The sequence below is a fragment of the Astyanax mexicanus genome, unplaced genomic scaffold, assembly GCF_023375975.1.
Source record: "Astyanax mexicanus isolate ESR-SI-001 unplaced genomic scaffold, AstMex3_surface scaffold_36, whole genome shotgun sequence".
Classification (NCBI taxonomy): Eukaryota; Metazoa; Chordata; class Actinopteri; order Characiformes; family Acestrorhamphidae; genus Astyanax; species Astyanax mexicanus.
In genome coordinates, this window is record NW_026040046.1 from 582,501 (window position 1) to 606,632 (window position 24,132).

Consider the following 24,132-nt stretch of genomic DNA (forward strand, 5'->3'; position numbering starts at 1 on the left):
CTCGTCTGATCTCGGAAGCTAAGCAGGGTTTGGCCTGGTTAGTACTTGGATGGGAGACCACCTGGGAATACCAGGTGCTGTAAGCTTTTCCCCTCTTGCTTCCATTACCATGGTCTTGTTATACATTACTAGTTTGTTATCTGAAACCCAACATAGATGAAGTTGCATAAGTAGTCTTGATGAGAGCTCTGCAATGGCTTACGGTCACACTACCCTGAGAACGTCTGATCTCGGAAGCTAAGCAGGGTTTGGCCTGGTTAGTACTTGGATGGGAGACCACCTGGGAATACCAGGTGCTGTAAGCTTTTCCCCTCTTGCTTCCATCACAATGGTCTTGTTATACATTACTAGTTTGTTATCTGAGACCCAACATAGATGAAGTTGCATAAGTAGTCTTGATGAGAGTTCTGCAATGGCTTACGGTCACACTACCCTGAGAACGCCCGATCTCGTCTGATCTCGGAAGCTAAGCAGGGTTTGGCCTGGTTAGTACTTGGATGGGAGACCACCTGGGAATACCAGGTGCTGTAAGCTTTTCCCCTCTTGCTTCCATTACCATGGTCTTGTTATACATTACTAGTTTGTTATCTGAAACCCAACATAGATGAAGTTGCATAAGTAGTCTTGATGAGAGCTCTGCAATGGCTTGTGGTCACACTACCCTGAGAACGCCCGATCTCGTCTGATCTCGGAAGCTAAGCAGGGTTTGGCCTGGTTAGTACTTGGATGGGAGACCACCTGGGAATACCAGGTGCTGTAAGCTTTTCCCCTCTTGCTTCCATTACCATGGTCTTGTTATACATTACTAGTTTGTTATCTGAAACCCAACATAGATGAAGTTGCATAAGTAGTCTTGATGAGAGCTCTGCAATGGCTTACGGTCACACTACCCTGAGAACGCCCGATCTCGTCTGATCTCGGAAGCTAAGCAGGGTTTGGCCTGGTTAGTACTTGGATGGGAGACCACCTGGGAATACCAGGTGCTGTAAGCTTTTCCCCTCTTGCTTCCATTACCATGGTCTTGTTATACATTACTAGTTTGTTATCTGAAACCCAACATAGATGAAGTTGCATAAGTAGTCTTGATGAGAGCTCTGCAATGGCTTACGGTCACACTACCCTGAGAACGCCCGATCTCGTCTGATCTCGGAAGCTAAGCAGGGTTTGGCCTGGTTAGTACTTGGATGGGAGACCACCTGGGAATACCAGGTGCTGTAAGCTTTTCCCCTCTTGCTTCCATTACCATGGTCTTGTTATACATTACTAGTTTGTTATCTGAAACCCAACATAGATGAAGTTGCATAAGTAGTCTTGATGAGAGCTCTGCAATGGCTTACGGTCACACTACCCTGAGAACGCCCGATCTCGTCTGATCTCGGAAGCTAAACAGGGTTTGGCCTGGTTAGTACTTGGATGGGAGACCACCTGGGAATACCAGGTGCTGTAAGCTTTTCCCCTCTTGCTTCCATTACCATGGTCTTGTTATACATTACTAGTTTGTTATCTGAAACCCAACATAGATGAAGTTGCATAAGTAGTCTTGATGAGAGCTCTGCAATGGCTTACGGTCACACTACCCTGAGAACGCCCGATCTCGTCTGATCTCGGAAGCTAAGCAGGGTTTGGCCTTGTTAGTACTTGGATGGGAGACCACCTGGGAATACCAGGTGCTGTAAGCTTTTCCCCTCTTGCTTCCATTACCATGGTCTTGTTATACATTACTAGTTTGTTATCTGAAACCCAACATAGATGAAGTTGCATAAGTAGTCTTGATGAGAGCTCTGCAATGGTTTACGGTCACACTACCCTGAGAACGCCCGATCTCGTCTGATCTCGGAAGCTAAGCAGGGTTTGGCCTGGTTAGTACTTGGATGGGAGACCACCTGGGAATACCAGGTGCTGTAAGCTTTTCCCCTCTTGCTTCCATTACCATGGTCTTGTTATACATTACTAGTTTGTTATCTGAAACCCAACATAGATGAAGTTGCATAAGTAGTCTTGATGAGAGCTCTGCAATGGCTTACGGTCACACTACCCTGAGAACGCCCGATCTCGTCTGATCTGGGAAGCTAAGCAGGGTTTGGCCTGGTTAGTACTTGGATGGGAGACCACCTGGGAATACCAGGTGCTGTAAGCTTTTCCCCTCTTGCTTCCATTACCATGGTCTTGTTATACATTACTAGTTTGTTATCTGAAACCCAACATAGATGAAGTTGCATAAGTAGTCTTGATGAGAGATCTGCAATGGCTTACGGTCACACTACCCTGAGAACGCCCGATCTCATCTGATCTCGGAAGCTAAGCAGGTATTGGCCTGGTTAATACTTGGATGGGAGACCACCTGGGAATACCAGGTGCTGTAAGCTTTTCCCCTCTTGCTTCCATTACCATGGTCTTGTTATACATTACTAGTTTGTTATCTGAAACCCAACATAGATGAAGTTGCATAAGTAGTCTTGATGAGAGCTCTGCAATGGCTTACGGTCACACTACCCTGAGAACTCCCGATCTCGTCTGATCTCGGAAGCTAAGCAGGGTTTGGCCTGGTTAGTACTTGGATGGGAGACCACCTGGGAATACCAGGTGCTGTAAGCTTTTCCCCTCTTGCTTCCATTACCATGGTCTTGTTATACATTACTAGTTTGTTATCTGAAACCCAACATAGATGAAGTTGCATAAGTAGTCTTGATGAGAGCTCTGCAATGGCTTACGGTCACATTACCCTGAGAACGCCCGATCTCGTCTGATCTCGGAAGCTAAGCAGGGTTTGGCCTGGTTAGTACTTGGATGGGAGACCACCGGGGAATACCAGGTGCTGTAAGCTTTTCCCCTCTTGCTTCCATTACCATGGTCTTGTTATACATTACTAGTTTGTTATCTGAAACCCAACATAGATGAAGTTGCATAAGTAGTCTTGATGAGAGCTCTGCAATGGCTTACGGTCACACTACCCTGAGAACGCCCGATCTCGTCTGATCTCGGAAGCTAAGCAGGGTTTGGCCTGGTTCGTACTTGGATGGGAGACCACCTGGGAATACCAGGTGCTGTAAGCTTTTCCCCTCTTGCTTCCATTACCATGGTCTTGTTATACATTACTAGTTTGTTATGTGAAACCCAACATAGATGAAGTTGCATAAGTAGTCTTGATGAGAGCTCTGCAATGGCTTACGGTCACACTACCCTGAGAACGCCCGATCTCGTCTGATCTCGGAAGCTAAGCAGGGTTTGGCCTGGTTAGTACTTGGATGGGAGACCACCTGGGAATACCAGGTGCTGTAAGCTTTTCCCCTCTTGCTTCCATTACCATGGTCTTGTTATACATTACTATTTTGTTATCTGAAACCCAACATAGATGAAGTTGCATAAGTAGTCTTGATGAGAGCTCTGCAATGGCTTACGGTCACACTACCCTGAGAACGCCCGATCTCGTCTGATCTCGGAAGCTAAGCAGGGTTTGGCCTGGTTCGTACTTGGATGGGAGACCACCTGGGAATACCAGGTGCTGTAAGCTTTTCCCCTCTTGCTTCCATTACCATGGTCTTGTTATACATTACTAGTTTGTTATCTGAAACCCAACATAGATGAAGTTGCATAAGTAGTCTTGATGAGAGCTCTGCAATGGCTTGCGGTCACACTACCCTGAGAACGCCCCATCTCGTCTGATCTCGGAAGCTAAGCAGGGTTTGGCCTGGTTAGTACTTGGATGGGAGACCACCTGGGAATACCAGGTGCTGTAAGCTTTTCCCCTCTTGCTTCCATTACCATGGTCTTGTTATACATTACTAGTTTGTTATCTGAAACCCAACATAGATGAAGTTGCATAAGTAGTCTTGATGAGAGCTCTGCAATGGCTTACGGTCACACTACCCTGAGAACGCCCGATCTCGTCTGATCTCGGAAGCTAAGCAGGGTTTGGCCTGGTTAGTACTTGGATGGGAGACCACCTGGGAATACCAGGTGCTGTAAGCTTTTCCCCTCTTGCTTCCATTACCATGGTCTTGTTATACATTACTAGTTTGTTATCTGAAACCCAACATAGATGAAGTTGCATAAGTAGTCTTGATGAGAGCTCTGCAATGGCTTACGGTCACACTACCCTGAGAACGCCCGATCTCGTCTGATCTCGGAAGCTAAGCAGGGTTTGGCCTGGTTAGTACTTGGATGGGAGACCACCTGGGAATACCAGGTGCTGTAAGCTTTTCCCCTCTTGCTTCCATTACCATGGTCTTGTTATACATTACTAGTTTGTTATCTGAAACCCAACATAGATGAAGTTGCATAAGTAGTCTTGATGAGAGCTCTGCAATGGCTTACGGTCACACTACCCTGAGAACGCCCAATCTCGTCTGATCTCGGAAGCTAAGCAGGGTTTGGCCTGGTTAGTACTTGGATGGGAGACCAACTGGGAATACCAGGTGCTGTAAGCTTTTCCCCTCTTGCTTCCATTACCATGGTCTTGTTATACATTACTAGTTTGTTATCTGAAACCCAACATAGATGAAGTTGCATAAGTAGTCTTGATGAGAGCTCTGCAATGGCTTACGGTCACACTACCCTGAGAACGCCCGATCTCGTCTGATCTCGGAAGCTAAGCAGGGTTTGGCCTGGTTAGTACTTGGATGGGAGACCACCTGGGAATACCAGGTGCTGTAAGCTTTTCCCCTCTTGCTTCCATTACCATGGTCTTGTTATACATTACTAGTTTGTTATCTGAAACCCAACATAGATGAGGTTGCATAAGTAGTCTTGATGAGAGCTCTGCAATGGCTTACGGTCACAATACCCTGAGAACACCCGATCTCGTCTGATCTCGGAAGCTAAGCAGGGTTTGGCCTGGTTAGTACTTGGATGGGAGACCACCTGGGAATACCAGGTGCTGTAAGCTTTTCCCCTCTTGCTTCCATTACCATGGTCTTGTTATACATTACTAGTTTGTTATCTGAAACCCAACATAGATAAAGTTGCATAAGTAGTCTTGATGAGAGCTCTGCAATGGCTTACGGTCACACTACCCTGAGAACGCCCGATCTCGTCTGATCTCGGAAGCTAAGCAGGTTTTGGCCTGGTTAGTACTTGGATGGGAGACCACCTGGGAATACCAGGTGCTGTAAGCTTTTCCCCTCTTGCTTCCATTACCATGGTCTTGTTATACATTACTAGTTTGTTATCTGAAACCCAACATAGATAAAGTTGCATAAGTAGTCTTGATGAGAGCTCTGCAATGGCTTACGGTCACACTACCCTGAGAACGCCCGATCTCGTCTGATCTCGGAAGCTAAGCAGGGTTTGGCCTGGTTAGTACTTAGATGGGAGACCACCTGGGAATACCAGGTGCTGTAAGCTTTTCCCCTCTTGCTTCCATTACCATGGTCTTGTTATACATTACTAGTTTGTTATCTGAAACCCAACATAGATGAAGTTGCATAAGTAGTCTTGATGAGAGCTCTGCAATGGCTTACGGTCACACTACCCTGAGAACGCCCGATCTCGTCTGATCTCGGAAGCTAAGCAGGGTTTGGCCTGGTTAGTACTTGGATGGGAGACCACCTGGGAATACCAGGTGCTGTAAGCTTTTCCCCTCTTGCCTCCATTACCATGGTCTTGTTATACATTACTAGTTTGTTATCTGAAACCCAACATAGATGAAGTTGCATAAGTAGTCTTGATGAGAGCTCTGCAATGGCTTACGGTCACACTACCCTGAGAACGCCCGATCTCGTCTGATCTCGGAAGCTAAGCAGGGTTTGGCCTGGTTAGTACTTGGATGGGAGACCACCTGGGAATACCAGGTGCTGTAAGCTTTTCCCCTCTTGCCTCCATTACCATGGTCTTGTTATACATTACTAGTTTGTTATCTGAAACCCAACATAGATGAAGTTGCATAAGTAGTCTTCATGAGAGCTCTGCAATGGCTTACGGTCACAATACCCTGAGAACGCCCGATCTCGTCTGATCTCGGAAGCTAGGCAGGGGTGCTGACGGCTCGGCTATGGGGAAATCTGGACACTGTATTATCTAATTGCAACACTACATTAATAATCTGCAGGTTATAAATGTAGATAATACATAATAGATAAATGGCGATTAGCCCTGTAACAGATAATGAGCGGGAAATGCCCCTTTCAGTGCTCCGCTCTTAAAGGGCAACCCACGCAGTTAGACATACATTTCCCTTAAAATGTATGTTCATATTTTAGGCCAAACCAGCCCATTTTGGCCAGGTTAAAAAAATAAACTTCTCAAGCTAAAGCTGGTCATTTTCATCCAACATGCTGTTAGACTGTTCTTGCCCCACCATCTAGTGGCCATTGTTTGTAATAGCTCTGCACCATATGTGGTGTAAAATAGCACGTATTCACACATCCTTGCTACAGAATCATGGTTTAGACATCAGGATTATTTTTCCTTCACTGTTCAAATATATTTTTTATGTCTCTCAGGAAAGAAGGCGAGGTTGAGCAGTCCATCCAATGGTGCCCTCCACTTTTGGGGATCTAAAAAAAATGTAAAAATTAAAAAAAAAAATTAAATGTCTTTATAATTTTATATATTTTATGTAATTTTAGATCATTATTTGTGTATACTGTCTGTAATGTGTTGTACTATTTAAACGTTAACTTTAACTTTATTTAATTTCTTTTGAAAGATCTTAGTTTTTTTACTGACCCCTTTTTTATCTTCATTTCTTTTTAATTCAATTATTTTTTACTTGCTCCATGTTATTTAAAACTATTTGGTACCACCTATAATATGTCTCCTTTATAAAGGGTATATGCATAGTTTACAAAGGAGTTTTTTATGGTTATTAATTAGATTTGAAACCATTAACAAGCAGTTTATCATGTATCAAATAGTGATGATGTGATTTCACATTCATTTTATCCTGTTAAACCTCAGATCTTACTAGATACTATTCTTACTTTGTCTTTTCCATCAGTCAGCATCCTGTTTCATATCTGTTAATAACTTTATTTACTATACTTTACTATGTTAACATATTAATTTACTAAACAGGCATTCTATATGATTTATTATTATTAGATATGTTTTTTTTACTGTTGTTCATTCTATTTATGTGTTTATGAAGTGCTTAGTAACTTTTTTTAAGTATTTGCAACTTCATAATTAACCATTATTGAACTCTGTAAAAACTATTTATAATTCCTTTATAAAGGAGCCTTATTTTAAAGTGGTGCCAAATGTTTTAATGTTTATTTTCTGCTTTCCTTTCAGTTGTTTTTATTTCTTTTTTTTTTACCTTTTTTGTACCTTTTTCATATCTGTAATCCTGAAACTATTTTTCCAGTAAACTTTAACATATTTGAAATTCTAAACTTTGATTCAATTGTCATTTTTTCATGTTCTGGGAGGTCATTCTGTGCTAAATTTCCCTACAACTAGCTGATTTCTTTTTGGTTGTTTTTATTTTAGGATGAATGAAATTCTTGATTTATTCCCATGTCAGTCAATATATCTGGTTTGGGGAGTCTTAATAAAAAGTCTAAATAAACTTGTAAAAAGGTGTAAATACTGGAATTACACAAGTATATAATAGTAAGTAGTTTGAATGTTTGAAGTGAACCACCACTGCTTAGAAAGGTATTTCATTCTGATTAAACATGCATGAGTGTTCCTAACTTTTTGTACAGAAGAAACCCTAAGTTTATATGGTCTTTTACTACCCTCTAGTCGACGATGAATGTAATAGCGTTGAAGCACATGTAATTTTTTATGTTTTTTTATGGACCAGAATTTTTTATGAATTATGAACTAGTTCACATTTTACCTGAAGTAAAATGTGAAAAAACTGAGAAGAAATGTACCATTTAAAGAGAAATAAAAGAGAAATGATGTTTATTTTTGTAAATGAATTTTTATTAACAAGTGTAAATTATTTGTTGTGCGGAATGACTCAGTAAAATGTATTTTACTGACTTTGCATTTTTTATTTACACAAATAAATACAGTTAAATATGCATGGGCAAAATTGCAACTCAAACACTTTTAAATGTGTCATCAGTGTCCAAAAGTGACATTTCTTCCTGAGTAATTTGAGCAATTCTCTTTTTTTTTTTAGGGTTGTTTTAATTTTTTCTGCAAGAAAGTCTTGCATACTTGAACTCCCGTGGGGTTTCCAGCCAGGTAACCAGATGTTGTGCTTCTCCCCACGGGACCGGATGATCAGGGCATTCGTTTCACCACTTTTGTATCTGCAATAATAAAATCAAAACATGCCATGAGCTTCCATGCACAGAGTTCATATTTTACCTACAGTTATTGAATAATCACAACTGAACCAAACTGAACAAAGTAAAACATTCATTAAGTGACCATGTGTCTTGTAACCTCTCTCTAGAGAACACTCCAAAAAAAACAACTTACATAAGATCTAAGGGGGAGTGAGACCTGCCAGTGACTTAGCTACTAAGATATATGATATTCACAATCCAACAAAATTTACCAGATCAGTCTAGTTTAAGTATGAAACACCATTTATCCAAACCACCCAAACCCACATATACACCATCATGGACATAAACAATGAACCAGGTGTGGGAGTGGCAGATTTCTAGTCAAAAGCTGGTGTTGGTCAACTGGTCAGGTAAGTCAGTTGCTTTTGGAGGGAAGGTGCACTGGGAATTTCTCCTGCTGTTGCTGAAGGGATTTTATCAGAGACAACTTCCAACTTCCAGACTACTCTTCCAACACTCTTTACCCAAGGTATGTGATCTTTGTTTTGGCTGTATGGTTTAATTACAATTATTCTAAATTTATTCTAAATTAGTAGTCGGTTCTTTGCTGTTGCTCTGCTGGTATTATTGTAGTTCAGAAGACATTATGTAATAAAGGTTAATTTTTTTGCTGATAAATTGTTTAAAATTAATTATTTTTTTATTATCATATAACAGGGATTTCTGCTGCTGCTGAAGCAATATCCCCAGAGACAACTTTAATCTACAAAGAGTCTAAGTGCAAGGTATGGTATATTTATTTTTAATTGCCCAATGTGTGTGTGTAAAATTTAATATAAGTTATTCTAAAATACTAGCTGAGTTTTTTGCTGTTGCTTTAATTGTAGTCATGCAAGTTTAAGCACCAACCTCTATAGAGCTGTGTGTGACAGTAAGCTGAGAAAGTTTCATGCAGAACCCAAGATGTACTATACTTTTTAATATGAGGGATTATTGGTATGTTGTTAATTATTAGTGGGTCAAAGTCTGCATAGTGGTAAAGTATTTAAATTACATACAATCTTTTTTACTGTAAATATCCATTGTAAGTGGCCATGTTGGCTGAGCAAAGAGTTTTTAATTTGAATTGATGTTTGTTACAAAAAATTTAAGTTAAAAAAGGTCAAGTTTTCAATACAACTATGTTACAATACATGATTTTATTTACAAAAAAATCTAACATAATTGGTAAAGTACTTGTTTTGTAAGCTATTGCTCATGCACGTTGGAAAGGGAACCTTTCACATAAACTAAATATGAATAATTTTTTTATTGTTCTCAATTTCAACTATTTGTTTTAAATACAGAAAATAATCTGTTTAATAGTGAGTTACTATAATATTTTGCACATATGTGCAATATGTGCACATTCTCTAACCAGGTAACCTGCTACCTGCACCCATCACTGTGCTGTTGTCACCTAGAGGGGATTAAAAAGGGCTCATTGTTGTAGCTGAGAAAGGAATGTGGCCGCCATCAAGACACTCTTTGAGTCTGATTGGGCGATTAGCATAACTATTAACTGGGCAACACACACAGACAGGGGTGGGGGTGAAGTGGGGGGTGGTGACCAAATGCAGATAAATTTTATTCTATGATGTGGCAATGTAGTGATGAGTGTAGCAGATAATAATAAATAAATGTAAAGCTAATAAGTAAATACTTTTAGTCAAGTTTTAACTGCGAAAATAATACATTGTAATGAATTATTACTGGTTTAATACCAGTAGCCAAAATTATGCCTATACATTTTTGTATGTGTTTGATTTTTTTTAATTATTGAGATTATTTGTTTGCTAAATGAATTCAGTGGGTAAAAATGTATGTTTTAATAATTTGATGTGCAGCATGGGTCAATTGTGAGCTGTGTACATTTTAAATTTCTATATATTTTTGAATAAAAGCTTTTTTTGTATCACCACCCCTCTAATGTACACATGGGTCAAAAATTACCTGCATTCATTTTCTGTGTTATTTCAGGTATGGCTGAGGGTTTCTTTAGCAGAAATATTCATTTTTACTTGTCTTAATTTTTGAGAAAACAGCTTTTGTATTTGTACATCAGGTTACACACACAGGTCAGATATCAACCACATTTGCTATTTCACAGCTCAGCACAGCTCACATCACACACCTCAGTAATGTTTTACCATAACATTACCTTAAATATTTGACTCCAGTAGTGTAATATAACTGTACATAATATATGATTAGGTTTAGGTTACCATGCGAGTAAGTACATTTCCTACAAGCTATTATTATTATTCTCAAGCTATATTATTATTATTATTATTATTGTACATATTCTTTTTTAGTTAGGTAAATCTACTGTAGCTAGTTAACTATTATAGTAAGCTTAGCTAACTTCTTAGCTAAATACATCAGTATGCCATTTAGCTGCATGTGGAAAAGTTATAACAGTTTAAAAATATTCAGTAGGAAAAAAAATCTGCAAAATTTAGATTTTGTAAATAACAGTAAATTTAAAGAAAAAAAAGATTATGACTTTTATACACAGATAATAATAATAATAATAATAATAATAATAATAATAATAAGACATAATGTACTTAGTCATTCTAACTAAAAGTTAATTAACATTTTAGTTATATTTAGCTAACTAATAATAATAATTACTTGTAAAGTTAAATTAAAGAGGCTTTATTTAAAGTTCCACTGCATATGGTGTCTGCATTTGGGTCTACCTGCTTCACTACCCCAAAAACCTGACAGCATTTGTGTGTGTGTGTGTGTGTGTGTGTGTGTGTGTGTGTTATGTAATGTTAAAAGCAATACTGAGTTAGCTGTGTGATGGGAGCTGTGCTGTGTTGTGAAATGGTAAATGTGGCTTGTGTCTGATATGTGAGTGTAACCCAATGTTAAACCATAAAAGCTGCTTCTTCATAAAGTAATAAAGGAAATAAAAATTTGTGCTAAAGAATTAACAAAGAAAATGACTGCAGGTATTTTTTGACTCATGTGTGCATTATACAAAAGGGGCTTTTATTAAAAAAGACGGAAACATTTTTCAAATAAGGATGTATAATGATCAAAAACCAGTTAATTCAGAGATTCTGAAGTTCTGAATCACTGAATAAATTTGATGCAAATATATATCATATATTAAAAGGTTATGGGTCATTTTTGACCCATGTTGTGCATTAGAAGCGGCGTGCAAAGGCAAAGTATCAAAGGGTTAAACAATCATTATGCATGATGCATTCTGATAACCTTTAGCTAATAGTTTATTCAGACACAATAGGTTTTGGACAAGCATTTAATTATAGTTTATGTAACTACATAATATTTAATGTTCACACCATGTTATATATGCATCTGTAGTATAATCTGTATTGTAATTGTAAGAGGTATGTTTTGTAAATTGTGTAATAGTGTAACTGGAAGTGCATTTTATTAATGAAAATTGTCTTACTTTATTTTACAGATGCCACGGAAAAAGTCATTCAGAATGAGGCGTGCGCCCAAGACTGTGAGTACTGTGGTTGATGTGCAGTGCTGCTGCGATTCTAAATTAGTTGGTGGATTGGTGTGTGGTACCAAGCATTTCAGGTTGCTCGACAGAAACAATGAAAGAACAGAGATTTGTAGTGTTCTGGGTCTTATTAGGCATAAAGTGTCCAATGTGTGTACTTGGAAGGCTGGTGTGATGGATTCAATTTGTGATGAAGGAAGGATACTTTTGGAGGAGAGGAAACCTACAAAGGGTTTGGCTGGTAGATATAATGCTTTCAACAGAGTGGCTGATGTTTCTCTAGGTAAAGTAATACGTGGTTCTTGTGATTACTTGGAGTTTTCTAGCGCTTTACAAGAGACATTGCTTGATCAACAGTCTTGTTTGTTAAACTTAGATGGATATCACTGTGCAGTTGTGTATCACAATGAATATTTCATTGTTTTGGATTTTAACGCTTGCAATTCTTCTGGTTTTCCGTGTGACTTTGGCGTCTGTGTAGCACAATTTCACAGTAGTCTGAATGAAACCATGCTGTTTTTCACAACATTGCTTGAGAAGCTAAAAGCAAAGGTGTTCTCTGTTGCTAGTGTAATGGTGAGGTTGGCTGATGAACAGGTTTCATCAATGCTTTGCCCAAGTACTGCTAACGGTATGCATGAAAGTCCTGTGAAAATCTCTGAACAAAAAGTCTGTGTTCCAGAAGGTGTTGAACTGAAGGAGTGTTATGTTAATTTGAAAAGGATGGCAAATGATAAACCTGGAAAGGCTACTGTGCAAACCCCCCAAAAAAAGGAAATTAGTCAAAATGGAAGCTATCCATGATTCAGACGTTCGATGTGATATGAACAGTGTTCGATGTGTCCAGGGTTCTTTTCATCAAGGGCATTCTAGATTTGGGAGAAACGGTGGGCGTCAATGTGTGGCTAATTCATTAGCAGCTATGGTAATGCATGAAAAGAAAAACGTCATTGGGTGGAATACAAAAAATCTGGATAGTGTTCTCATTTCAGGAAACAAATTTTATTCATTTTGCAAAACACAAGGACTAATTACTGATGGTAGTGAAGACCAGTATCTACTTGTAACAGATTTGCCACAAACAGCCAGAATTGATGATTCTGAATATACTTTTACATTTAGTGACCCTGTGGTAGGGGATGTGAATGTAGAGGATGGTGAACTTCTCAGATCAGGCATTGCATATAGTTTAATAAGTGGTCTAGAAAAAATCTTTTCAATGCATGACAGATGTTTTTTCACTTATGATCAGAGGACCTGTGCTATAATTCGTGTAAACGGTCGGTTTGCTTTGATTGATTCTCACGCACGAGATGTGTATGGTAGGACAAACAGTCAGGGGAAAAGCATTGTTCTGTACTTTCCTTCACTTCATGACATTGTTGCTTTGGTGCATGAGTGGGTTTTAGATAGAGAAACACTGCTTGAATCAAATGATTTTGAGATTACAGGAGTTAATATTTGTCCTGTTGTGAGTAATTTGGATAACAATGAAAGTTGCTTGGAAGGAGTAGTGGGTAACACTAGTGAGTGTATGTTGGTTGATGATTCTAGTTCTTCTGACTCATCTGAAGATACACATGATGTTACTTTCATGACTGAATTGCCCAGTGTTAAATATCAGTTTAGTGTACTGTCTAAAGATGTAGCTGAGGGTATATGTAATAAGTTAAATGTACCGGTAAGTTTTGAAAAGAGGTCTAGCATGGTGCCAGGCAAGTATGGGGATTTAGGCAAACCATGTAAAACAGAAAATATAGTGGGTGATGGAAACTGCTTCTTCAGGTGTATAGCACAAGTAGTCAGTGGTAATCAGGCATACCACCGTAGATTTAGACTTGCTATAGTAAAACACATGCAGGCTAATGAGGCTCAGTACAGTACAGACATAAGACAGGATTACACATCCTTAAAGGAGTACTTGGACAGGTCTAGAATGAATTTTGTTGGAAGTTGGGCAACAGAAATTGAAATCCAAGCTGCTGCAGATTTTCTAGGTGTAGATGTTTACACTTATACTAGTGATAAATGGCTGAAGTTTCACTGCAGAGGTTCAAAAATCACAGAGGATGGAATTTTTTTGGCTCATAGAAATGGTAACCACTATGAAACTGTTGTGTGCGTGAAACATGGCAGTTGCCATGATTGCCATAAGTTGTGTAAAATACATGAGTTGATGAATGCATGCCCTTTGCAAACACGGGCTGTGGGAAGCAAACAAGCTAATAGTCAGAGTTTGATGATGGAAGATCAAAGTAACGAAAAAAACAAATGCACATTAAAAAGAAAAGAGACGGATTTAAAACATTTAGACAGAAAAAAAAAATGTTTAAATGTAATTGAAACTGACTGCGGGAAAGTTACACAGAACACAGCAACCAATTTGTGGTCAAGTCCTAAACAAATAAAATCTAAATACATGAGGGAAAAGAAAAAAAATGAAATGAAAAGACAGTATAAAACAAATGTTATACACAGAAACCAGAAGAAGATGTACACTATAAACAAGTACAAAAGAGATACTGGTCATCGTTTAAAAATAATTATGTCTAGTAAAATAAAGTATGCCAAAGATGAAAAGCATAGGCTTGATGTTCAGAATCGCAGCAAAAGCAAGTATGCTACTAATACAGAATTCAGCAAAGCAGTTCGTAAATTCAGTAAAGATAAATATGCTACTAATACAGAATTCAGCAAAGCAGTTCATAAATTCAGTAAAGATAAATATGCTACTCATGCAGAATTCAGCAAAGCAGTTCATAAATTCAGTAAAGATAAATATGCTACTAATACAGAATTCAGCAAAGCAGTTCGTAAATTCAGTAAAGATAAATATGCTACTCATGCAGAATTCAGCAAAGCAGTTCGTAAATTCAGTAAAGATAAATATGCTACTAATACAGAATTCAGCAAAGCAGTTCATAAATTCAGTAAAGATAAATATGCTACTCATGCAGAATTCAGCAAAGCAGTTCATAAATTCAGTAAAGATAAATATGCTACTCATGCAGAATTCAGCAAAGCAGTTCATAAATTCAGTAAAGATAAATATGCTACTAATGCAGAATTCAGCAAAGCAGTTCGTAAATTCAGTAAAGATAAATATGCTACTCATGCAGAATTCAGCAAAGCAGTTCATAAATTCAGTAAAGATAAATATGCTACTCATGCAGAATTCAGCAAAGCAGTTCATAAATTCAGTAAAGATAAATATGCTACTCATGCAGAATTCAGCAAAGCAGTTCGTAAATTCAGTAAAGATAAATATGCTACTCATGCAGAATTCAGCAAAGCAGTTCATAAATTCAGTAAAGATAAATATGCTACTCATGCAGAATTCAGCAAAGCAGTTCATAAATTCAGTAAAGATAAATATGCTACTCATGCAGAATTCAGCAAAGCAGTTCATAAATTCAGTAAAGATAAATATGCTACTCATGCAGAATTCAGCAAAGCAGTTCATAAATTCAGTAAAGATAAATATGCTACTCATGCAGAATTCAGCAAAGCAGTTCATAAATTCAGTAAAGATAAATATGCTACTCATGCAGAATTCAGCAAAGCAGTTCATAAATTCAGTAAAGATAAATATGCTACTAATACAGAATTCAGCAAAGCAGTTCGTAAATTCAGTAAAGATAAATATGCTACTCATGCAGAATTCAGCAAAGCAGTTCATAAATTCAGTAAAGATAAATATGCTACTAATACAGAATTCAGCAAAGCAGTTCGTAAATTCAGTAAAGATAAATATGCTACTCATGCAGAATTCAGCAAAGCAGTTCGTAAATTCAGTAAAGATAAATATGCTACTAATACAGAATTCAGCAAAGCAGTTCATAAATTCAGTAAAGATAAATATGCTACTAATACAGAATTCAGCAAAGCAGTTCGTAAATTCAGTAAAGATAAATATGCTACTCATGCAGAATTCAGCAAAGCAGTTCATAAATTCAGTAAAGATAAATATGCTACTCATGCAGAATTCAGCAAAGCAGTTCATAAATTCAGTAAAGATAAATATGCTACTAATACAGAATTCAGCAAAGCAGTTCGTAAATTCAGTAAAGATAAATATGCTACTCATGCAGAATTCAGCAAAGCAGTTCGTAAATTCAGTAAAGATAAATATGCTACTCATGCAGAATTCAGCAAAGCAGTTCGTAAATTCAGTAAAGATAAATATGCTACTCATGCAGAATTCAGCAAAGCAGTTCGTAAATTCAGTAAAGATAAATATGCTACTCATGCAGAATTCAGCAAAGCAGTTCATAAATTCAGTAAAGATAAATATGCTACTCATGCAGAATTCAGCAAAGCAGTTCATAAATTCAGTAAAGATAAATATGCTACTCATGCAGAATTCAGCAAAGCAGTTCGTAAATTCAGTAAAAATAAATATGCTACTCATGCAGAATTCAGCAAAGCAGTTCATAAATTCAGTAAAGATAAATATGCTACTAATACAGAATTCAGCAAAGCAGTTCATAAATTCAGTAAAGATAAATATGCTACTCATGCAGAATTCAGCAAAGCAGTTCGTAAATTCAGTAAAGATAAATATGCTACTCATGCAGAATTCAGCAAAGCAGTTCATAAATTCAGTAAAGATAAATATGCTACTAATACAGAATTCAGCAAAGCAGTTCATAAATTCAGTAAAGATAAATATGCTACTCATGCAGAATTCAGCAAAGCAGTTCATAAATTCAGTAAAGATAAATATGCTACTCATGCAGAATTCAGCAAAGCAGTTCGTAAATTCAGTAAAGATAAATATGCTACTCATGCAGAATTCAGCAAAGCAGTTCATAAATTCAGTAAAGATAAATATGCTACTCATGCAGAATTCAGCAAAGCAGTTCGTAAATTCAGTAAAGATAAATATGCTACTCATGCAGAATTCAGCAAAGCAGTTCATAAATTCAGTAAAGATAAATATGCTACTAATACAGAATTCAGCAAAGCAGTTCGTAAATTCAGTAAAGATAAATATGCTACTCATGCAGAATTCAGCAAAGCAGTTCGTAAATTCAGTAAAGATAAATATGCTACTAATACAGAATTCAGCAAAGCAGTTCATAAATTCAGTAAAGATAAATATGCTACTCATGCAGAATTCAGCAAAGCAGTTCATAAATTCAGTAAAGATAAATATGCTACTAATACAGAATTCAGCAAAGCAGTTCATAAATTCAGTAAAGATAAATATGCTACTCATGCAGAATTCAGCAAAGCAGTTCGTAAATTCAGTAAAGATAAATATGCTACTCATGCAGAATTCAGCAAAGCAGTTCGTAAATTCAGTAAAGATAAATATGCTACTAATACAGAATTCAGCAAAGCAGTTCATAAATTCAGTAAAGATAAATATGCTACTCATGCAGAATTCAGCAAAGCAGTTCATAAATTCAGTAAAGATAAATATGCTACTCATGCAGAATTCAGCAAAGCAGTTCATAAATTCAGTAAAGATAAATATGCTACTCATGCAGAATTCAGCAAAGCAGTTCATAAATTCAGTAAAGATAAATATGCTACTCATGCAGAATTCAGCAAAGCAGTTCATAAATTCAGTAAAGATAAATATGCTACTCATGCAGAATTCAGCAAAGCAGTTCATAAATTCAGTAAAGATAAATATGCTACTCATGCAGAATTCAGCAAAGCAGTTCGTAAATTCAGTAAAGATAAATATGCTACTAATACAGAATTCAGCAAAGCAGTTCATAAATTCAGTAAAGATAAATATGCTACTCATGCAGAATTCAGCAAAGCAGTTCATAAATTCAGTAAAGATAAATATGCTACTCACCCAGAATTCAGCAAAGCAGTTCATAAATTCAGTAAAGATAAATATGCTACTCATGCAGAATTCAGCAAAGCAGTTCATAAATTCAGTAAAGATAAATATGCTACTCATGCAGAATTCAGCAAAGCAGTTCATAAATTCAGTAAAGATAAATATGCTACTCATGCAGAATTCAGCAAAGCAGTTCATAAATTCAGTAAAGATAAATATGCTACTCATGCAGAATTCAGCAAAGCAGTTCATAAATTCAGTAAAGATAAATATGCTACTCATGCAGAATTCAGCAAAGCAGTTCATAAATTCAGTAAAGATAAATATGCTACTCATGCAGAATTCAGCAAAGCAGTTCATAAATTCAGTAAAGATAAATATGCTACTCATGCAGAATTCAGCAAAGCAGTTCGTAAATTCAGTAAAGATAAATATGCTACTCATGCAGAATTCAGCAAAGCAGTTCATAAATTCAGTAAAGATAAATATGCTACTCATGCAGAATTCAGCAAAGCAGTTCGTAAATTCAGTAAAGATAAATATGCTACTCATGCAGAATTCAGCAAAGCAGTTCATAAATTCAGTAAAGATAAATATGCTACTAATACAGAATTCAGCAAAGCAGTTCGTAAATTCAGTAAAGATAAATATGCTACTCATGCAGAATTCAGCAAAGCAGTTCGTAAATTCAGTAAAGATAAATATGCTACTAATACAGAATTCAGCAAAGCAGTTCATAAATTCAGTAAAGATAAATATGCTACTCATGCAGAATTCAGCAAAGCAGTTCATAAATTCAGTAAAGATAAATATGCTACTCATGCAGAATTCAGCAAAGCAGTTCATAAATTCAGTAAAGATAAATATGCTACTCATGCAGAATTCAGCAAAGCAGTTCATAAATTCAGTAAAGATAAATATGCTACTCATGCAGAATTCAGCAAAGCAGTTCGTAAATTCAGTAAAGATAAATATGCTACTCATGCAGAATTCAGCAAAGCAGTTCATAAATTCAGTAAAGATAAATATGCTACTCATGCAGAATTCAGCAAAGCAGTTCATAAATTCAGTAAAGATAAATATGCTACTAATACAGAATTCAGCAAAGCAGTTCATAAATTCAGTAAAGATAAATATGCTACTCACCCAGAATTCAGCAAAGCAGTTCATAAATTCAGTAAAGATAAATATGCTACTCATGCAGAATTCAGCAAAGCAGTTCGTAAATTCAGTAAAGATAAATATGCTACAGACGCAGAATTCAGCAAAGCAGTTCGTAAATTCAGTAAAGATAAATATGCTACTCATGCAGAATTCAGCAAAGCAGTTCATAAATTCAGTAAAGATAAATATGCTACTCATGCAGAATTCAGCAAAGCAGTTCATAAATTCAGTAAAGATAAATATGCTACAGACGCAGAATTCAGCAAAGCAGTTCGTAAATTCAGTAAAGATAAATATGCTACTCATGCAGAATTCAGCAAAGCAGTTCGTAAATTCAGTAAAGATAAATATGCTACTCATGCAGAATTCAGCAAAGCAGTTCGTAAATTCAGTAAAGATAAATATGCTACTCATGCAGAATTCAGCAAAGCAGTTCATAAATTCAGTAAAGATAAATATGCTACTCATGCAGAATTCAGCAAAGCAGTTCGTAAATTCAGTAAAGATAAATATGCTACTAATACAGAATTCAGCAAAGCAGTTCATAAATTCAGTAAAAATAAATATGCTACTCATGCAGAATTCAGCAAAGCAGTTCATAAATTCAGTAAAGATAAATATGCTACTCATGCAGAATTCAGCAAAGCAGTTCATAAATTCAGTAAAGATAAATATGCTACTCATGCAGAATTCAGCAAAGCAGTTCATAAATTCAGTAAAGATAAATATGCTACTCATGCAGAATTCAGCAAAGCAGTTCATAAATTCAGTAAAGATAAATATGCTACTCATGCAGAATTCAGCAAAGCAGTTCATAAATTCAGTAAAGATAAATATGCTACTAATACAGAATTCAGCAAAGCAGTTCATAAATTCAGTAAAGATAAATATGCTACTCATGCAGAATTCAGCAAAGCAGTTCATAAATTCAGTAAAGATAAATATGCTACAGACGCAGAATTCAGCAAAGCAGTTCGTAAATTCAGTAAAGATAAATATGCTACTCATGCAGAATTCAGCAAAGCAGTTCATAAATTCAGTAAAGATAAATATGCTACTCATGCAGAATTCAGCAAAGCAGTTCATAAATTCAGTAAAGATAAATATGCTACTCATGCAGAATTCAGCAAAGCAGTTCGTAAATTCAGTAAAGATAAATATGCTACAGACGCAGAATTCAGCAAAGCAGTTCATAAATTCAGTAAAGATAAATATGCTACTCATGCAGAATTCAGCAAAGCAGTTCATAAATTCAGTAAAGATAAATATGCTACTCATGCAGAATTCAGCAAAGCAGTTCATAAATTCAGTAAAGATAAATATGCTACTCATGCAGAATTCAGCAAAGCAGTTCGTAAATTCAGTAAAGATAAATATGCTACTCATGCAGAATTCAGCAAAGCAGTTCGTAAATTCAGTAAAGATAAATATGCTACTCATGCAGAATTCAGCAAAGCAGTTCATAAATTCAGTAAAGATAAATATGCTACTCATGCAGAATTCAGCAAAGCAGTTCATAAATTCAGTAAAGATAAATATGCTACTCATGCAGAATTCAGCAAAGCAGTTCATAAATTCAGTAAAGATAAATATGCTACTCATGCAGAATTCAGCAAAGCAGTTCATAAATTCAGTAAAGATAAATATGCTACTAATACAGAATTCAGCAAAGCAGTTCATAAATTCAGTAAAGATAAATATGCTACTCATGCAGAATTCAGCAAAGCAGTTCGTAAATTCAGTAAAGATAAATATGCTACTAATGCAGAATTCAGCAAAGCAGTTCGTAAATTCAGTAAAGATAAATATGCTACTAATACAGAATTCAGCAAAGCAGTTCATAAATTCAGTAAAGATAAATATGCTACTCATGCAGAATTCAGCAAAGCAGTTCATAAATTCAGTAAAGATAAATATGCTACTCATGCAGAATTCAGCAAAGCAGTTCGTAAATTCAGTAAAGATAAATATGCTACTAATACAGAATTCAGCAAAGCAGTTCATAAATTCAGTAAAGATAAATATGCTACAGACGCAGAATTCAGCAAAGCAGTTCGTAAATTCAGTAAAGATAAATATGCTACTCATGCAGAATTCAGCAAAGCAGTTCATAAATTCAGTAAAGATAAATATGCTACTCATGCAGAATTCAGCAAAGCAGTTCATAAATTCAGTAAAGATAAATATGCTACAGACGCAGAATTCAGCAAAGCAGTTCGTAAATTCAGTAAAGATAAATATGCTACTCATGCAGAATTCAGCAAAGCAGTTCGTAAATTCAGTAAAGATAAATATGCTACTCATGCAGAATTCAGCAAAGCAGTTCGTAAATTCAGTAAAGATAAATATGCTACTCATGCAGAATTCAGCAAAGCAGTTCATAAATTCAGTAAAGATAAATATGCTACTCATGCAGAATTCAGCAAAGCAGTTCGTAAATTCAGTAAAGATAAATATGCTACTCATGCAGAATTCAGCAAAGCAGTTCATAAATTCAGTAAAGATAAATATGCTACTCATGCAGAATTCAGCAAAGCAGTTCATAAATTCAGTAAAGATAAATATGCTACTCATGCAGAATTCAGCAAAGCAGTTCATAAATTCAGTAAAGATAAATATGCTACTCATGCAGAATTCAGCAAAGCAGTTCATAAATTCAGTAAAGATAAATATGCTACTCATGCAGAATTCAGCAAAGCAGTTCATAAATTCAGTAAAGATAAATATGCTACTCATGCAGAATTCAGCAAAGCAGTTCATAAATTCAGTAAAGATAAATATGCTACAGACGCAGAATTCAGCAAAGCAGTTCGTAAATTCAGTAAAGATAAATATGCTACTCATGCAGAATTCAGCAAAGCAGTTCATAAATTCAGTAAAGATAAATATGCTACTCATGCAGAATTCAGCAAAGCAGTTCGTAAATTCAGTAAAGATAAATATGCTACTCATGCAGAATTCAGCAAAGCAGTTCATAAATTCAGTAAAGATAAATATGCTACTAATACAGAATTCAGCAAAGCAGTTCGTAAATTCAGTAAAGATAAATATGCTACTCATGCAGAATTCAGCAAAGCAGTTCGTAAATTCAGTAAAGATAAATATGCTACTAATACAGAATTCAGCAAAGCAGTTCATAAATTCAGTAAAGATAAATATGCTACTCATGCAGAATTCAGCAAAGCAGTTCATAAATTCAGTAAAGATAAATATGCTACTCATGCAGAATTCAGCAAAGCAGTTCATAAATTCAGTAAAGATAAATATGCTACTCATGCAGAATTCAGCAAAGCAGTTCATAAATTCAGTAAAGATAAATATGCTACTCATGCAGAATTCAGCAAAGCAGTTCGTAAATTCAGTAAAGATAAATATGCTACTCATGCAGAATTCAGCAAAGCAGTTCGTAAATTCAGTAAAGATAAATATGCTACTCACCCAGAATTCAGCAAAGCAGTTCATAAATTCAGTAAAGATAAATATGCTACTCATGCAGAATTCAGCAAAGCAGTTCGTAAATTCAGTAAAGATAAATATGCTACTCATGCAGAATTCAGCAAAGCAGTTCATAAATTCAGTAAAGATAAATATGCTACTCATGCAGAATTCAGCAAAGCAGTTCATAAATTCAGTAAAGATAAATATGCTACTAATACAGAATTCAGCAAAGCAGTTCATAAATTCAGTAAAGATAAATATGCTACTCATGCAGAATTCAGCAAAGCAGTTCATAAATTCAGTAAAGATAAATATGCTACTAATACAGAATTCAGCAAAGCAGTTCATAAATTCAGTAAAGATAAATATGCTACTCATGCAGAATTCAGCAAAGCAGTTCATAAATTCAGTAAAGATAAATATGCTACTCATGCAGAATTCAGCAAAGCAGTTCATAAATTCAGTAAAGATAAATATGCTACTCACCCAGAATTCAGCAAAGCAGTTCATAAATTCAGTAAAGATAAATATGCTACTCACCCAGAATTCAGCAAAGCAGTTCATAAATTCAGTAAAGATAAATATGCTACTCATGCAGAATTCAGCAAAGCAGTTCGTAAATTCAGTAAAGATAAATATGCTACTCATGCAGAATTCAGCAAAGCAGTTCATAAATTCAGTAAAGATAAATATGCTACTCATGCAGAATTCAGCAAAGCAGTTCGTAAATTCAGTAAAGATAAATATGCTACTAATACAGAATTCAGCAAAGCAGTTCATAAATTCAGTAAAGATAAATATGCTACTCATGCAGAATTCAGCAAAGCAGTTCATAAATTCAGTAAAGATAAATATGCTACTCATGCAGAATTCAGCAAAGCAGTTCATAAATTCAGTAAAGATAAATATGCTACTCACCCAGAATTCAGCAAAGCAGTTCATAAATTCAGTAAAGATAAATATGCTACTCACCCAGAATTCAGCAAAGCAGTTCATAAATTCAGTAAAGATAAATATGCTACTCACCCAGAATTCAGCAAAGCAGTTCGTAAATTCAGTAAAGATAAATATGCTACTAATACAGAATTCAGCAAAGCAGTTCGTAAATTCAGTAAAGATAAATATGCTACTCATGCAGAATTCAGCAAAGCAGTTCGTAAATTCAGTAAAGATAAATATGCTACTCATGCAGAATTCAGCAAAGCAGTTCATAAATTCAGTAAAGATAAATATGCTACTCATGCAGAATTCAGCAAAGCAGTTCATAAATTCAGTAAAGATAAATATGCTACTCATGCAGAATTCAGCAAAGCAGTTCATAAATTCAGTAAAGATAAATATGCTACTCACCCAGAATTCAGCAAAGCAGTTCGTAAATTCAGTAAAGATAAATATGCTACTAATACAGAATTCAGCAAAGCAGTTCGTAAATTCAGTAAAGATAAATATGCTACTCATGCAGAATTCAGCAAAGCAGTTCGTAAATTCAGTAAAGATAAATATGCTACTCATGCAGAATTCAGCAAAGCAGTTCGTAAATTCAGTAAAGATAAATATGCTACTCATGCAGAATTCAGCAAAGCAGTTCGTAAATTCAGTAAAAATAAATATGCTACTCATGCAGAATTCAGCAAAGCAGTTCATAAATTCAGTAAAGATAAATATGCTACTCATGCAGAATTCAGCAAAGCAGTTCATAAATTCAGTAAAGATAAATATGCTACTCATGCAGAATTCAGCAAAGCAGTTCATAAATTCAGTAAAGATAAATATGCTACTCATGCAGAATTCAGCAAAGCAGTTCATAAATTCAGTAAAGATAAATATGCTACTCACCCAGAATTCAGCAAAGCAGTTCATAAATTCAGTAAAGATAAATATGCTACTCACCCAGAATTCAGCAAAGCAGTTCATAAATTCAGTAAAGATAAATATGCTACAGACGCAGAATTCAGCAAAGCAGTTCGTAAATTCAGTAAAGATAAATATGCTACTCACCCAGA

At 35.9% G+C, this 24,132-nt stretch overlaps 25 non-coding genes and 1 pseudogene across 25 annotated transcripts in view; all 26 read left to right on the forward strand.

The window, feature by feature from the left end:
• Positions 1-86, forward strand: part of LOC125791579 (5S ribosomal RNA) — a 119-nt gene extending 33 nt beyond the window's left edge. Inside the window, exon 1 of the ribosomal RNA XR_007431305.1 lies at positions 1-86. This exon is cut by the window's left edge and continues 33 nt beyond it. This is a non-coding gene — a ribosomal RNA (5S ribosomal RNA).
• Positions 87-196: 110 nt separating this feature from the next.
• Positions 197-305, forward strand: LOC125792766 (5S ribosomal RNA; annotated as a pseudogene).
• Positions 306-415: 110 nt separating this feature from the next.
• LOC125791580 (5S ribosomal RNA) lies at positions 416-534 on the forward strand. Its single transcript, XR_007431306.1, has one exon. It is a non-coding gene; the product is annotated as a 5S ribosomal RNA (ribosomal RNA).
• A 110-nt stretch (positions 535-644) lies between these two features.
• LOC125791987 (5S ribosomal RNA) lies at positions 645-763 on the forward strand. The gene has a single exon (XR_007431719.1). It is a non-coding gene; the product is annotated as a 5S ribosomal RNA (ribosomal RNA).
• A 110-nt stretch (positions 764-873) lies between these two features.
• LOC125791581 (5S ribosomal RNA) lies at positions 874-992 on the forward strand. The gene has a single exon (XR_007431307.1). It is a non-coding gene; the product is annotated as a 5S ribosomal RNA (ribosomal RNA).
• Positions 993-1,102: 110 nt separating this feature from the next.
• LOC125791582 (5S ribosomal RNA) lies at positions 1,103-1,221 on the forward strand. The gene has a single exon (XR_007431308.1). It is a non-coding gene; the product is annotated as a 5S ribosomal RNA (ribosomal RNA).
• Positions 1,222-1,331: 110 nt separating this feature from the next.
• Positions 1,332-1,450, forward strand: LOC125791750 (5S ribosomal RNA). The gene has a single exon (XR_007431482.1). It is a non-coding gene; the product is annotated as a 5S ribosomal RNA (ribosomal RNA).
• A 110-nt stretch (positions 1,451-1,560) lies between these two features.
• On the forward strand, positions 1,561-1,679 carry LOC125792341 (5S ribosomal RNA). The gene has a single exon (XR_007432073.1). It is a non-coding gene; the product is annotated as a 5S ribosomal RNA (ribosomal RNA).
• Positions 1,680-1,789: 110 nt separating this feature from the next.
• Positions 1,790-1,908, forward strand: LOC125791719 (5S ribosomal RNA). Its single transcript, XR_007431451.1, has one exon. It is a non-coding gene; the product is annotated as a 5S ribosomal RNA (ribosomal RNA).
• A 110-nt stretch (positions 1,909-2,018) lies between these two features.
• Positions 2,019-2,137, forward strand: LOC125792512 (5S ribosomal RNA). The gene has a single exon (XR_007432245.1). It is a non-coding gene; the product is annotated as a 5S ribosomal RNA (ribosomal RNA).
• Positions 2,138-2,247: 110 nt separating this feature from the next.
• Positions 2,248-2,366, forward strand: LOC125792592 (5S ribosomal RNA). The gene has a single exon (XR_007432324.1). It is a non-coding gene; the product is annotated as a 5S ribosomal RNA (ribosomal RNA).
• A 110-nt stretch (positions 2,367-2,476) lies between these two features.
• On the forward strand, positions 2,477-2,595 carry LOC125791600 (5S ribosomal RNA). Its single transcript, XR_007431326.1, has one exon. It is a non-coding gene; the product is annotated as a 5S ribosomal RNA (ribosomal RNA).
• Positions 2,596-2,705: 110 nt separating this feature from the next.
• Positions 2,706-2,824, forward strand: LOC125792349 (5S ribosomal RNA). Its single transcript, XR_007432081.1, has one exon. It is a non-coding gene; the product is annotated as a 5S ribosomal RNA (ribosomal RNA).
• A 110-nt stretch (positions 2,825-2,934) lies between these two features.
• LOC125791946 (5S ribosomal RNA) lies at positions 2,935-3,053 on the forward strand. Its single transcript, XR_007431678.1, has one exon. It is a non-coding gene; the product is annotated as a 5S ribosomal RNA (ribosomal RNA).
• Positions 3,054-3,163: 110 nt separating this feature from the next.
• On the forward strand, positions 3,164-3,282 carry LOC125791583 (5S ribosomal RNA). Its single transcript, XR_007431309.1, has one exon. It is a non-coding gene; the product is annotated as a 5S ribosomal RNA (ribosomal RNA).
• A 110-nt stretch (positions 3,283-3,392) lies between these two features.
• On the forward strand, positions 3,393-3,511 carry LOC125791947 (5S ribosomal RNA). The gene has a single exon (XR_007431679.1). It is a non-coding gene; the product is annotated as a 5S ribosomal RNA (ribosomal RNA).
• A 110-nt stretch (positions 3,512-3,621) lies between these two features.
• On the forward strand, positions 3,622-3,740 carry LOC125792593 (5S ribosomal RNA). The gene has a single exon (XR_007432325.1). It is a non-coding gene; the product is annotated as a 5S ribosomal RNA (ribosomal RNA).
• Positions 3,741-3,850: 110 nt separating this feature from the next.
• Positions 3,851-3,969, forward strand: LOC125791584 (5S ribosomal RNA). Its single transcript, XR_007431310.1, has one exon. It is a non-coding gene; the product is annotated as a 5S ribosomal RNA (ribosomal RNA).
• A 110-nt stretch (positions 3,970-4,079) lies between these two features.
• On the forward strand, positions 4,080-4,198 carry LOC125791585 (5S ribosomal RNA). The gene has a single exon (XR_007431311.1). It is a non-coding gene; the product is annotated as a 5S ribosomal RNA (ribosomal RNA).
• Positions 4,199-4,308: 110 nt separating this feature from the next.
• Positions 4,309-4,427, forward strand: LOC125792532 (5S ribosomal RNA). Its single transcript, XR_007432264.1, has one exon. It is a non-coding gene; the product is annotated as a 5S ribosomal RNA (ribosomal RNA).
• A 110-nt stretch (positions 4,428-4,537) lies between these two features.
• LOC125791587 (5S ribosomal RNA) lies at positions 4,538-4,656 on the forward strand. Its single transcript, XR_007431313.1, has one exon. It is a non-coding gene; the product is annotated as a 5S ribosomal RNA (ribosomal RNA).
• A 110-nt stretch (positions 4,657-4,766) lies between these two features.
• On the forward strand, positions 4,767-4,885 carry LOC125792050 (5S ribosomal RNA). Its single transcript, XR_007431782.1, has one exon. It is a non-coding gene; the product is annotated as a 5S ribosomal RNA (ribosomal RNA).
• A 110-nt stretch (positions 4,886-4,995) lies between these two features.
• LOC125792218 (5S ribosomal RNA) lies at positions 4,996-5,114 on the forward strand. The gene has a single exon (XR_007431950.1). It is a non-coding gene; the product is annotated as a 5S ribosomal RNA (ribosomal RNA).
• A 110-nt stretch (positions 5,115-5,224) lies between these two features.
• LOC125791690 (5S ribosomal RNA) lies at positions 5,225-5,343 on the forward strand. Its single transcript, XR_007431422.1, has one exon. It is a non-coding gene; the product is annotated as a 5S ribosomal RNA (ribosomal RNA).
• A 110-nt stretch (positions 5,344-5,453) lies between these two features.
• LOC125791588 (5S ribosomal RNA) lies at positions 5,454-5,572 on the forward strand. Its single transcript, XR_007431314.1, has one exon. It is a non-coding gene; the product is annotated as a 5S ribosomal RNA (ribosomal RNA).
• Positions 5,573-5,682: 110 nt separating this feature from the next.
• On the forward strand, positions 5,683-5,801 carry LOC125791589 (5S ribosomal RNA). The gene has a single exon (XR_007431315.1). It is a non-coding gene; the product is annotated as a 5S ribosomal RNA (ribosomal RNA).
• The last annotated feature ends 18,331 nt before the right edge of the window (positions 5,802-24,132 follow it).